The sequence below is a fragment of the Xyrauchen texanus genome, chromosome 1, assembly GCF_025860055.1.
Source record: "Xyrauchen texanus isolate HMW12.3.18 chromosome 1, RBS_HiC_50CHRs, whole genome shotgun sequence".
Taxonomy (NCBI): domain Eukaryota; kingdom Metazoa; phylum Chordata; class Actinopteri; order Cypriniformes; family Catostomidae; genus Xyrauchen; species Xyrauchen texanus.
Window position 1 is genome coordinate 37913437 of NC_068276.1, and position 15292 is coordinate 37928728.

The window sequence follows — 15292 nt, forward strand, 5'->3', positions numbered from 1 at the left end:
GGCGGTGGCACGTTGGGCAAAGGGCAGGACTGAGAACGACTGCAGAGAGGGATTAGAGGCATTGATGAGCTGCTCTTTGATAAAGGCACATTGGTATTTCAGTCTGCGTGTGTAGGTGAAGGAGCAGTGCCATTATCAGAACAAACCTTTTCTTGATCTTCCAGCCAGTTCTTATCCTCCATTTCAGAAACACTTGTGTACTTATTTTCAAAACGGCATGGGATATTGTGGCTCATGGACACTGAACGATCAATATCATTCAGGAATGCTTCTACATCTATTCTGCATGACTACACCAAGCTGTCGTTAATCTCCTGAAGCTGATTAAGGAAATAAATGACATGAAAATGGGATCCATTTAGACATAAAGATGCAAACTGTTGTTCCATCATAACAAAAATCAATTTGGAATCTTAAACTCGCAATGAAAAGCTGTTAACAGACAGATGGATCAATAGCAATATGAATGGATATACATGAAAAACATTTTCCAGAAATGGACTTTAAAAAGAATAGTTCACCCAATAATGACAATTCCAAACTCCTATAACTTTCTTATACGAGAAGTTGCATTTCTGTTAGTGCTAAAAACTATGCAAGTTTGTGTATGGCACTGTGAACAAACCTCTTTCATAGCACTCAAGAACGTGCACCAGACATCAAGATTTTTACTGAAAAATTACTTCAATTTTGGGTTGTTTCTCTCTATCATATGCCGATACTTGTAAAGTTATAAAAATATGTGTTAACTGTCATTGTGCTGAGAAGACAGACTGGTATATTTATACATTTCCATTAGTGTTGTCATATGAGTTTGGAATGACATGAGGGTAAGTATATTATGATAAAACGTCTCGGTTACTGACGTAACCTCCGTTGTGTCAATGAGTTGACACTAGGGGTCGCTCCTGCGGAATCCAGACATCTCAGATCTTGAGAAAAGGCCAATGAGAATTGGTGTGTGGAATTTGCATGCCACTCCCCCAGACATACGGGTATAAAAGGAGTGACGCTGCAAATACACATCAGGTATCGCACTGAGGAGCCGAGCCAAAAACCCAGCACTTTCAGCGGTTGGTTCAGTGTTGTGGCCGGAAGGACACGGTCTTACCGGTTAGGAGCGGAAGCACATCGTGTGGAGCGGCGTTGTGGTAGATCCTACCCAAGGGGGGAGGAGTTACTACAAACACGGCGACCCAGGGTAGAGGGCCCTCTGTCCAAGGAAGACGCAGTTAACCGGCAGGGAAACCATTTCGCGGGATATTTATCACACAGGTTTGCCGAAGGGGACAACCAGCACATGTGGAGCACTTACCTCAGTATGGGGGCCTAGTGACGCCTGTACCGGGGCGATAGCGAGCCTCTCCGAAGACTCGGTGGCCGCTAGGCTAGGGAGGAAGAACGTCCAGGGTTCACACTTCCTGCGAACGCAACTGGGGAAAAGAGTGCACGTCTTCACCTCAAGGGAGGGGAAAGGTGCTATGCACAAGCGATACACCCGGCCAGCTGACTAGAACTTAACTGTTTGTGTCACCTAATAACACTCGAGGCAGTTGATGTGCCAACACAGTCGCGGGCAAGTCCAAGGGCCCGCTGCATACGGCGTCCCAGCCCCGTTGGGAGGCATCTGTCGTAACCACGACGTGCCTGGAGACCTGGCCTAGGGGAACTCCTGCCCGTAAGAACGCTAGGTCTAAGAACGCTAGGTCTGACCAGGGGCTGAGAGAGCAGCAACAAGCCTGGGTGACGAGGATGCGGTGTGTGCCGTGGCGCCATGCTCGTCTCTCGACTTGGGTCTGTAGCCAGTGCTGGAGTGGTCTCATATGCATCAACCCAAGCGGCGTGACCATCGCAGAGGATGCCATATGCCCCAGGAGCCTCTGAAAGGATTTCAGTGGGACCAACGTGTTCCGTCTGAACGTATGCAGACGGCTCAGCACTGACTGTGCGCACTTGCTGGTGAGGCGCACCATGCTCTTTTCCCAGTTGACCCGAAGCCCCAAGCGGCTGAGGTGCCTGAACACCAGGTCCCTGTGAGCACACAACATGTCTCCCGAGTGAGCTAAGATTAGCCAGTCGTCGAGATAGTTGAGGATGCGGACGCCCGCTTCTCTCAGTGAGGCAAGGGCTGCCTCTGTGACCTTCGTGAAGGCGCAAAGGGACAGAGACAGCCGAAGGGGAGGACTTTGTACTGATATGCCTGACACTCGAAGGCAAACCGGAGAAAGGGTCTGTGTCGAGGAAGGATCGAGACATGAAACTACGTGTCCTTCAGGTCTATCGCCTCAAACCAATCCAGATGCCGGACGCTCGCTAGAATGCGTTTCTGCGTGAGCATCTTGAACGGAAGTCTGTGCAGAGCCCAGTTCAGAACTCGCAGGTCGAGGATTGGCTGCAACCCGCCGCCTTTTTTGGGTACGATGAAGTAGGGGCTGTAAAAACCCTTGGTTTTAACCCCTTGGTTTAAACCCCATCTCGGCTGGAAGACATGCTCTTTCTCGTCCTTCCAAAGAAGGGAGGCGATTTCCACACAAAAGGCAGTGGCGTTCTTGCCTCTGACCGTGGTGGAGTGGATGCCGTTGAACCTAGGCAGGCGCCTGGCAAACTGAATCGCATAGCCGAGTCGGATGGTCCAGATCAGCCAACGCGACAGGTTGGGGAGCGCTAGCCACGCCCCCAAGCTCCGTGCGAGAGGAACCAAGGGGACTATAGCATTGCATGTACCGGCAGGCGGGGCGTAGCGACGGGGCGTAGCCCGTGGTGCTGAGTCTAGGGACATCGAAGCACTTACCTGGCTCCTTGTGACCGCTCCCGGAACAGCCTATGATGGGGGAGGAAGAATTTTGGGCGTCGGCTCGGGTGAGGGGTTGTGCCACGGCTGGGTACGTGGAAGTGAGAGGTCCGGTTCCAGGGCGCTGTACCTGCCAAAGAGAAGCGGTGGCCGGCGGTCGTGATAACGACGTCAGGGGAGACCGGAAATAGAGCCCGGGGGCTGAGGAAACTGCTCTTTTTTTGGAAAATGTGGGTACTGCAGCCCGTTGGGCATGCTGCAAAATAAAATTCAAAAGGAAATAAGGATTCTCCACCCGCCTCTCCAGCGGGGGAGGAAGTGGTCTGCTTACCAGCTCCTGTAGTGCAGTTTCCTGAGTCCCGGGGCTGCCCGTCTCAGGCGCATTTCGAAGCCTTCTTGGGGTTCTTGGCGGCCAGCGGGGCTGTTGTTGGTGCTGGCACTGCAGGGGGACGCGCTGGTCGACGAGCCGATGGGGAGCAGGATCTGTGGCTCTGTCTGGGCAGGATATACTGTATAGCCTCCGTCTGTTCCTCACCGTTGAGAACTGCCAGGCGAAGTCTCAAATGGTGAAGCCAAACAGCCCAACCTGGGAGATGGGGGAGTCAAGGAAACGTACCTTGTCAGCCTCTCACGACTCGACCAGGTTGAGCCAGAGGTGGCGCTCCTGGACCACCAAGGTGGACATCGCCTGTCTGAGAGCCCTTTCCATGACCTTCGTTGCCCAGAGAGCGAAGAGCGCAGCTCCTGCATTAGACCCAGGTCAGGACTACCCTTGTGTAGTTCTCTAAGTCCCTTGGCTTGGTGCACCTGCAGGAGTGCCATGGCATGCAAGGCGAAGGCGGCGTGCCCAGCGGCGCTGTAGGCTTTAGCCGTCAGAGATGAAGTCAGCGTACAGGCCCTGGATGGGAGCCTCGGGCGGTTCCGCCAGGTGGAGGCGTTTTGCAGGCATAAGTGCACCGCGACCGCTTGGTCCACCTGGGGAATCGCTGCATAGCCCCTTGCCGCCCCGCCGTCGAGGGTAGTGAGAGCGGAGGAGCTCACGGCTCACGTGCGGGCAGTAAAAGGTGCCTGCCACAAGCGCGTGAGCTCCTCATGCACCTCCGGGAAGAAAGGAACAGGGGTGGAGCGTGGCTGTGAGTGGCGCTCTAGCCCCAGGAACCAATCGTCGAGCCGCGAGGGTTCGGGGGAAGCGGAGGATTCCACTCCAGCCAGACACTCGCGGCTGCCCAGGCAAGCATGGCTGTCAGCTCCGCATCAGCCTGCGAGTGAGCCGCCGCACCTGAGGGTGGGAGTCCAGCCGAGTGGACTCAGCGTCAGACATGACGAACGAGATCTCATCGTCGTCAGGCGCTCCGAATGAGATCGCGGGTCCATGGTGAAGCAAACCGGCAAACCGCTCCAGTGCTCGGTTGGAGCATACGAGCGTGACGGGGAGTGGGAGGTCTGTGGGGTTATACCCGGCGGAGAGGCTCCCACTGAGGTCCCCATATCGCCCCCAGTGCTAGCCGACACTGCCTCATACCTGTAGGTAGAAGGACCGAGACGGGGAGCAGCTGGGGTGGCTTGCGTTTTTACGAGGGCGAGCCGTGACCGCAACGTAGCCATGGTCATGCCCTCGCAGTGAGGGCATGAACCATCCACAAACGCAGATTCCACATTGGTAGCACCCAGACACGAGGGGCAATGATCGTGGCCATCAGACGGGGAGAGACAACGACCGCAACCAGGAAATACACACAAACGGAAAGACATCTTGAAAAAGACGCTTCATCGTTTTCCTCACTCTTTTAGAGAAATATACTCTTTTATTGGTGTTTATATATATATATATATATATATATATATATATATATATATATATATATATATGGGAAATATAAATATATATATATAAACAAAGTTATTCACTTGGTGAGCTCTTTTTCTGCTGCTGAAGCGCCCAGGGGTGTGTACTCAGCACAACGTAGTGTGCGAGATGGAGACTCTCTGGAAAGCGCCGTAGAACCAACAGCTTGAAGAGATGAATGAGACGGCAGAGGAGTTCAGCTCTGTGACTGCTCTCTCGGCTGCGAAGAAGATATCTGATGTGTATTTGCAGCATCACTCCTTTTATACTGGTATGTCCAGGGGAGTGGCATGCAAATTCCACTTGCCAATTCTCATTGGCCATTTCTCAAGATCAGAGATGTCTGGGCTCCGCAGGAGCGACCCCTAGTGTCAACTCATCGACACAACATCGAGTGAGTGACAGACGGGGAATTTTTTTATGTGATCTATTCCTTTAAAAGAATATTCCAGGTTCAAGACAAGTTAAGCTCAATTGACAGCATTTGTAGCATAATGTTGATGACCACAAGAATTAATCTGACTCGTCCCTCCTTTTTTACAAAAAGTTTTTTTTTTTTTACAAAAAGCTAAAATTTAGGTTTCAGTAAAGTACTAATAATGAAAGTAATTAGAGGGCCTAGTTTTGGATGGTTTTAAGGCAAAAATGTGAAGCTTGTCATTTTATATAAGTCTTACATTAATTCTTCTGTTAAAACTTGTGTATTATATGAGCTGTAAAGTTGTTTAAATAATTGTTATGGTTGTTTTAGAGTTTAGGCATTACAACATCATAGTATAAAAGTTGTAAAATTGGATATAACTGTATACAGAAAAGGTTAATAAGCTTTAACATGTTTAAACGTATATTGTTTATGAAATGTGGAATAATTTTAAAACAGTGAGTGTTTTAACATTTACGGATTCCCCATCAGGAACGTGCACAGACATTTTGGGGAGCAGGGCTCAAGTGGATCAAAAGGGCACTTCTCATAGTTATTTATTTAAAAAAAAAATTTTTTTAAAACAAAATGTTAAATATATTAAAACAAACCCATTTATTTTAATTCCCTCTCACTCACGCAATTGTTTCATACTCAACAGATTTCTACAAAATAATCAGTTCACACAGAGACCACGGTCTTCTTTAGTATTCACTAGGTTTATCACAAGAGCAGGCAACAGCAAAGGAAACTATGCCACAGTGTGCATGTTTTCTATGCTACTAGTTTCAAGTTTATATTTAGAATAAATGACTGCACCAAGGAGAGGGACATAGTTTCACTAATAATTTGTTTATTTTGCACAGGGCATTAAATCGCTTTAATTGTTTTGGTGTTATTGGAATACATAACACTTCAAAATCAACGCCTAATTTGCATATCAATGATGTTATTAGAAACAAATTTTACTGTATTCACCTGTAGTGTCTCCATTAAGGACAGTACATTAGCCTGTATGTCCATGATATATTGCCTTAGCTAAACTATAGCTAACTTATTACATTAGCTAGTAGCTCGTGAGTCATGCATTTTAGCAAGACACAAGTTTATTACATTTGTTTTTTGGCTGTAAAGTCAAGGCAATGGTAGATTAGGTTTTGTTCATCACCACTCACCTCCACATAAGCCAAGAAAAACATAACTGGGATAAGAGCTGGGAGGGGTTGCTGCCTGCCTGTCTGTGTGTCTGATGTGCCGATGTGTGCTGTGCGGAGGTGCTGAGATGCGGACGGAGGGAGGAAGGGCATCGGAAATCCACAAAGTCTCATCCCCTGACTTCATATTTAGATTTTTTTATACAATAAATATATTTGTTTGACAGGGAAGCTGTGCACAAACAGGAATATATATGTATTCATTTAAAAAAAAAAAAAAAAAAGCACCCCAGAAAAAAGGCCAGTTTCTCTTGAGGAAGAAAAAGGAAAGGTGCTCAAGCACCCTTTGATGTCTATGTGTGCATGTGCCTGGATCCCATTCACTTCCATTGTATGTGCCTTAACCCAGATTTATGCTCTTTTTTAAAGAAAAGAAGGGACAAGTCAAAATAAAATTTTGTGCTAATCATCAACACTATGCCACAAATGCTCTCGATTGAGCTTAACTTGAACCCAGAATATTGTTTTACGCATGCACAGGTACACACACACATTGCAGCGCTGCATGACATTGGTGGTTTCTTTGTAGCTTTATTTAATCAATAATTAAACAGTCATTAAGCATTCCGAGGATTTCAAACGTAGACACGTTAAAGGACAAACAACACGTGGCAGTTTGAACTCTGCCTCCTTGCATTCTGAGAAAAGACTGGGTAGGTGCAATCAATCTTAATGTCACCAATTTACCTTTTTAATATGTTGACTTTTGTTATTTACCTGAAGAAAATAGTAAAATGCGGACTGGCTGATTGAAAACCTATCTAAAATTAAAGTGATAACTACATTCTCTCTCCTTTCTTCTTTTGTCCAATTTTGTTTGTCTGGTTAACAGCTTCCTGCTGTTCCAAAGGTCAAAAGAAATCTGGGACAAACACTAGAAAAACGCTATCAAGTAGTAACATGTAACAAGTAACAAGACTAGTAACATCCCAAATTGTCTACAAAATAAAGCTTAACCAAGACCTGACAGTTGCTGCCTCACTTTTTAGCCTTACTTTAACGTTAGCCTCAACAAGACAAGGTCTTTACAGGACTATAATGATCAGTGGCCCTGTGACATAATGAGCATAAACATATTAAAACATCAACTAAATGCTATTAGGCTATGTATCTATGGTGTTGATGGCAGTGTTTTAAACGTTCAGGGTTCTTTTCAAAGTTCTTTGTTATCTGTTCATTTAAAGGCCAGTTTCGTATTGAAGAAGTAATTAAACTTGTTATTAAGAGAACAATAATAAAGTTTGTTTATTGTTCATGCTTTTATAGATACTGCTGAGGCAGATCTCCATTCACAGTTATGAATAGTTGCAATTATACGTTTTTGTTTAAACTATCTATCCAGTTTAAAAAAAAAAATCCAATGAGACATAGAAGTTATGAGATTTGAATGTGGATGAAAGGAGGATTCAGTATTCTGAGCCATCAAGCGCCCCCTGCAGGAAGCAAACTTTGTGTCTCATAGGGCACAGTCATGGGACACAAAATACACTCACCTAAAGGATTATTAGGAACACCATACTAATACTGTGTTTGACCCCCTTTCGCCTTCAGAACTGCCTTAATCCTACGTGGCATTGATTCAACAAGGTGCTGAAAGCATTCTTTAGAAATGTTGGCCCATATTGATAGGATAGCATCTTGCAGTTGATGGAGATTTGTGGGATGCACATCCAGGGCACTAAGCTCCTGCTCCACCACATCCCAAAGATGCTCTATTGGGTTGAGATCTGGTGACTGTGGGGGCCATTTTAGTACAGTGAACTCATTGTCATGTTCAAGAAACCAATTTGAAATGATTCGAACTTTGTGACATGGTGCATTATCCTGCTGGAAGTAGCCATCAGAGGATGGCTACATGGTGGCCATAAAGGGATGGACATGGTCAGAAACAATGCTCAGATAGGCCGTGGCATTTAAACGATGCCCAATTGGCACTAAGGGGCCTAAAGTGTGCCAAGAAAACATCCCCCACACCATTACACAACCACCACCAGCCTGCACAGTGGTAACAAAGCATGATGGATCCATGTTCTCATTCTGTTTACGCCAAATTCTGACTCTACCATCTGAATGTCTCAACAGAAATCGAGACTCATCAGACCAGGCAACATTTTTCCAGTCTTCAACTGTCCAATTTTGGTGAGCTCTTGCAAATTGTAGCCTCTTTCTCCTATTTGTAGTGGAGATGAGTGGTACCCGGTGGGGTCTTCTACTGTTGTAGCCCATCCGCCTCAAGGTTGTGCGTGTTGTGGCTTCACAAATGCTTTGCTGCATACCTCCGTTGTAACGAGTGGTTATTTCAGGCAAAGTTGCTCTTCTATCAGCTTGAATCAGTCGGCCCATTCTCCTCTGACCTCTAGCATCAACAAGGCATTTTCGCCCACAGGACTGCCGCATACTGGATGTTTTTCCCTTTTCACACCATTCTTTGTAAACCCTAGAAATGGTTGTGCTGAAAATCCCAGTAACTGAGCAGATTGTGAAATACTCAGATCGGCCCGTCTGGCACCATCAACCATGCCACGCTCAAAATTGCTTAAATCACCTTTCTTTCCCATTCTGACATTCAGTTTGGAGTTCAGGAGATTGTCTTGACCAGGACCACACCCCTAAATGCATTGAAGCAACTGCCATGTGATTGGTTGATTAGATAATTGCATTAATGAGAAATTGAACAGGTGTTCCTAATAATCCTTTAGGTGAGTGTATGTGTTCATGCCCAGGGGCACTTAAGTGTTTTAATCCAGCCCCTGCCCATTCCCAGTGTATTTCCAGAGTTGGGAGGGTTGCGTTTTAAATGTATTCCACTACAGATTACAGAATACATGCTGTAAAATGTAATTTGTAACATATTTCATTAGATTACTCAAGGTCAGTAACATACTCTAAATACTTTGGATTACTTCTTCAGCACTGGTAGATTTGTTCTCTTGTTTTGACTATAAAAACTCTGCCAGTACCAGTAAGACAACATACACATGTTAAAAATACATTCTCTGAAAAAACGAAATATCTTATGTAGTTTTTTCTAAAACAAGATTAATCAAATTCATCTTGTTTTAAGGATTTTTTTTATATTTTTACACAAAAACAATACAAAAATTATTATCAAGAATATAATTTTTGCCCTAATATCAAAGGTCTTACTAGAAAAAATTTATTATGATCTAACGTGAATTTTCTTGATGCAATATGATCGTGCGTGGTAACATGTGCATGTAAAATAACTTAGCATAAAGCTAACAATTTACACAAGGTTTATTTCTGTTTTTTCTGCTCCAAACTTACTTCTCTGTCTTCTCGTATGATTGTAACACATCATAAGAAAGTGTTTCACTGTTGTTCAAATGCACTTTGAATCATTTATATGTATAAATGTTTCCATCTGAAAGGACTAAATATTAAATGAAACAAATGACAATAAAATTTTTAATGCAACTTTATTCTAAACATTTTTAATGCAACTTTATTCTAATTACAAATTATTTAAATTGTAACTGTAGTGGAATACAGTTACTTATATTTTATATTTTAAATACGTATTCACGTTACTTGTATTTCGATACTCCCCAACCCTGTGTATTTCTGCGTGATTTTTCAACAAAAAAAGTGTGAAGTGTGAAGGTGCTATTAATGTTACTTTTTTTTCTCGAAAATCTTAGTTTAATTGCTGGTCTATTTGGAGGCACATGTTTCCTTATGTTCCTGTACCATTTGCGAACAAGGCAGCCTTGCCAGGAAGCTTTTATTCTATTATGAAAAGAAAGGAAAACATAAGAAATGTAAGAATACTGGAAGGTTCAATAATTTTAATGGATGTAGAATGTCCATCCTCATCTGGGCCAGTAATAACATGTGATCTTTTGGAGGGCATTTTGACCTTAAGTGTGGGCAATGGGTTCTCTCTTTGTCTGAGGGGGTGAAAATCTATGGGGTCCCCAGCCCCTCTTTAGACCCAGTCATGATCCTCATAGACGTCTATGCCTTTACCTGATAGCACATTTTTTCCGATAGAACCGAGCACCATTATATATCACTCTTGTCTCATACTGTTCCTTCCTGAACATAGGGCAGCTCTTCCTGCCTGAGAAGTTTTCAAAGGACCTCAGACACAGATAAAATAAGAGAATAAATTGGACTAAATCACTAAGAATCATTTTTTATTATGTGGATTTAAGGCTTTCATACCAATTGATTATGCTGGAAGAATCTGTGGTAACTTTGTGAAATACATGGGAACAGGAAATTAAGACCTGTCCAAAACAGGGTATACTTAATATTAATAATCACAAAGACCATGTTGGTGTGGCTATCCTTATGAGGACTCTCCATAGACATAATGATTTGTATACTGTACGAACTATAGATTCTATTTCCTAACCCTACCCCTAAACCTAACCCTCACAAAAAACATAACATTTTTTTTTTTTTAAGTGATTTGAATTATGGTAACATTAGAAATGTAATACCCTTGTAATTACCAGTTTGTAACCTAAAAAAAAAGTCCTCGTAAACCACTTAAACCTGCCCACATACAGTACAGACACACTCAAACTAATATTTACATGTGACTAAGGCAACTGTCTTCTCTGTTGCTGGTCATTTTTTACCAGCATTCTTGAAGAGACTGGCATCTTAAAAGGGGATCAGGAAGTTGTAAATGGCTGTTTGGCCTTTCGCACTGACCTAACTGATTGCTACATCATTCATGATACAGTTGAGTTCCAAGACATTATGGGTACATTTGTAGAGGTGTTTATAGAACACAGGCCCTAAAAAGTGAGTGTTCACATGTGAAGGAAAAAGTGAGGGCATCTGTTGACTGACTGAACATGGGAAATGCACAGCAGGAACTTTGTGAAAACAGCATACCTGAACAATTACAGCTAGACATTTGACATGTGAAGGTAAAAAAGGAAGATGTGGACTTAAATGGGGAATGCAGGGAAGGTTGAATCCTCCCAAGAGCAATCATGACTGGTTATTTTTAAGTAATTTAAAGACATTTTTATTTGTTTAAAAGTCATTGTTCATTTGGGTCTATTAAAACATTTCCATAATTGTCTTCACACTTCAGTCTTAAATACCATCAATCTAATATTAAATTGCAAAGATGCTTAGTTGTGAAATGGATCAACATACTTACTACATCAATATCTATCTATATATATATATATATAAAATATATCAAGCATCAGTTTTTAAGTGCAATTACCTGAGGTGGCAGCTGAAACTCCTCCCTGAATATTGCCAAGGCAGAGACGAGTCTCCCTCCTGGATGGACCTGGCTTTAACATCTGTCCACTCTTCCGCTGTTAGTCTCCTTGAGGGAGCAGCCACAAGACCCATCCTCTGAGCTTAATAACAACCACCATCATCATTATTCTCACCATTATTAACAACTAAACACCACGAAAAAGCACAATGACCACAGCCTACCAAGAGTCAGAGGTGGACGGGCAGTATCTACCACATATTCTTTCTCCTCTAGCCTCTGTGTCTGCGTTGAGCTTTGGTTGAGCTTTGATTTTTGTGCCTCCTACTACCATGGGCAGCCCTACAGGCAGCTCGACAGGAAACCTCTGACGCAGGGAGGTTGCAGGGGATGTTTCCTTCAGAAATGTTTAGCGTGATATGGTACTGTAGTGCTAGCTGAAGAGTCAGCCTCCCACTCTCCGCTTTACAGCTGAATCCCTATGGTACATTGAGGTGTTAAGCTCAGTAAATACATTACAGAAGCCAAATTTAACACTTGAGACTGGGAAGTTTTTCAGTGCCTACTGCTGTTATACTTAGGCTATACTTTCATTCAGTAACATGCGTAATTTGTTGCCAAACAAAATTTTATAACTTTAATAGGATGTTGAAGAGCTGTGCTGAGTTCTGTTATAGTGATATGCAAAGTCTGTGAATTTGTGACTGATAATGTGTCACAGAACTTACGCCTTATTTAATGGTAAGATTACATGTTGTTAAATTTGACATTGCATCATTTTAGAGGGATGGATAAGTACCATAACATGGTACACGTACATGATGATGATTACAATCATTATTACATCATTAGCATAAACATGAATGGACTAGACGAGGCGAGGCTCATCAGATTCACGCCAGGTTCACACATCCTTCGTGAGTAGGGCGGTCGCATTGGACATTCTCATATTGCCCGCGTCTGTTTCCGCGAGAAAATAAAGTTACTGATGGGCAGTGGCGGAGCTAGGGAGTGGCCAGGGGTGGCAGTGGCCACCATGGACTGAAGCCTGACCACACCATTGACCACTCCACATGCAATTGTCATTTTTGAGCACAAGACTTAACATGTACTGCCCAAATATTTCTGTGCCACCACAGACTGATTGCTGGCCCCTGCCCGGCTACCCCTGTGAAAAACTCCTGGCTCCGCCCCTGCCTATGGGGTCCCATGCCACATTTTTTCTTTTAAGGTCATAATAAGCAGAGGTTATTGCTGCTTCATGGACAACAGCAGGCAGTCACGTGCACTTCATCTATATGAGCACACTTGGTTAATGTTAAACGAAAAACCGTCTACGCATGCGCAGCCTGACAAACCGTACGTTCTGTATTGATTACTTACTGCATCTCTCATTCTGTGACTTTGAAATAATGTAGACAAGAGAACACCTGTGATGGAAACGAAATGAATTGTGTTAGCTATATGGATTACTGTATTGTATTGGTTCGCTCTCCATACGTTTTATACTCGTGGAGAAGGAATACTACAATAGTACTTACATCATCAGTGGCGCCTGCAGCTGTACGGCTGTACGCACAGTGTGTACCGCTACTACACTTGAGAAACATTTACTCTCAGAATATTTCACCAATCATGAAATGTGTCCCGTATTTCTGTTGGCTGTTTAAAAGAACTAGAAATGCCCAGTTTGTGAATTAATAATTCTTTTGAGCCTCTTCTTTTCAGTGAATTGGCCAAACAGGCTTACAAAACTGTCTGAATCTATTCGTGATTCAATACAATTCGTTCAGAGTTCTCTCACCGAATCATTGGGAGCGGATTCTCACACAGTAAAACAGTATAGAGATATTTATGAATACAGCACTGAATACAGTGGAAATTTACCTACAGTCAACTGAAACAAAACTGGAGCAAGCCCCCAGATCCCTGTAGGGGAGAGCGGGGTATGTTGTCACACTTTTCACTCTTTCTTACATTGACTGGGCACAATACATCACAATGGTATAAATGTCATACCAAATGAAAGAAAGTCTTGGGTAAATATTTTGTATTCATTACATCTTCATATCTTATTTGAGTACAGATTTATACAGTTAAATACAGTGTGTGCACTTGTGACAACTTACCCCATCAGCGGGTAAATTGTCACACTGTGTTGGGTAAATTGTCACAATGGATTATCAACATAAAAACACAACTTCTTAATTGTGAATATAGATTTTTTTTATTTCAAATTCAAAATCAAATTCAACATCATTAAAGAACTCAAAATAACAATCAATCATCCGTAAATAATAAAAAAAGACAACACATCCTTATCTGACTAATCATACTCATCTTCTGAGTTGCAGTTCTGGCACGCATAGATTGCCTGGCCTGAGGTACAATCATCATGAGCCCATTTGTTGCACCAGTGTTACACACTGCACTCAAGTTTCCTTTGGGTGGTTGTTTGAGAATGGCTTCACACAGATGAGGCAGAGGCACTCCTCTTCATCTGATGATGACTGGTCTTGGATTTTCTGTTTTTAACTGCCTTCTTGTTCTTTACAGATCCAGATTTGTATTCCTCCCTTGGCTTCCCTTTCTTCTGAAACAGACATTTGCTAAGTTGTTCCTTTTTCTTTTCCATTTCTAGTGCCTGCTTGGCTGGTGTGTCAGTTAGAATTGCTATTTTGCACCGTTTTCTTCCTTTGCAAGTATTTTTCAGGGACCAGCATTTGAATAGGGCCAGATGTCCTCTGGAGTTGGTAGACTTGTGTCAGCACTGACACTTCTGGAAAATGGTGAGCTGATGCTAGCATAGGAATTGGGTAGTTCTGGGTCTGAGGTCGTTGCAGGAGAGGATGGGCTGGTGCTGGGGCCTGGCGTAGCTGGATTGGTGCTGGGACCTGGCATGGCTGGGTTGGTGCTAGGGCTGCACAATTAATAGAAAAACTAATCACGATTATGATTACGGCTGCCACAATTATGTATGTTCAATTTAAGTCTACTCCTGTTGCGTCAATGGTTTCTATTTACAACATGTTTTTGCAGCGGTTGAGTATTCTAACCAATCACTAACATGTCCGTTGAACAATGAAACGGCAATGGCCAATCAGAGCCACTTAGATTAGTCCTCCGTCCTATCTGTAATGACAACTGAACCTAATGTGCAAGTTTTAAACCATCTCTTATGCCCAGATGCTTGCTTTATGTTTAAGCTGTAGAACAAGAGCGAAAAGCACTTTGTAAATATTTTGGATTCATTGCATATTGCACCACTCGCTTTGAACGTAGAATGTTTAAATACACTGCAAATGAGCAACATGACAAAACTAAAACGATCCTGTTCTAATCAAGGCACAGACGCAGTGTAAATAATTGAGTTGTTATGCTGATTAGACAGCTTTGTTTTTAATGAGAACATTCATGAGAGTGCAGAACATTGTGTGGAGCGTTTCACCATTGAAGATCTAATGGGATGAATGGTCCCCTGTCTCGCCACCTAAGCGCTTACTGAACGCAGTAACTTGGTCGATTTAAATCAGCCGTTAATAAATTTGAATACTGAATATGCCATATTATTTACTGTACGTGGACTAATAATTTAAGCAGTAATTTAGCAATAATTCAATTTATTCTATACCATAGATATCATTTTACATTTATTTTAATTTGCCTTACCTTAACAAACATTATTAGAATATAAAATACAATTCAATAAAATGCTTAAAAGATGCTTAAAAGAAACTGGAGCGCAGCTCATATCCACCATTGAAATATGCTACTCTGTAGAACCACACATTTGCTTAGTTTGTGA

The 15292-nt window shown here is 42.9% G+C and overlaps 1 pseudogene; it reads right to left on the reverse strand.

Moving 5' to 3' along the window:
* Positions 1–98: 98 nt before the first annotated feature.
* Positions 99–14388, reverse strand: LOC127645384 (RING finger protein 32-like; annotated as a pseudogene).
* Between the last annotated feature and the right edge of the window lie 904 nt (positions 14389–15292).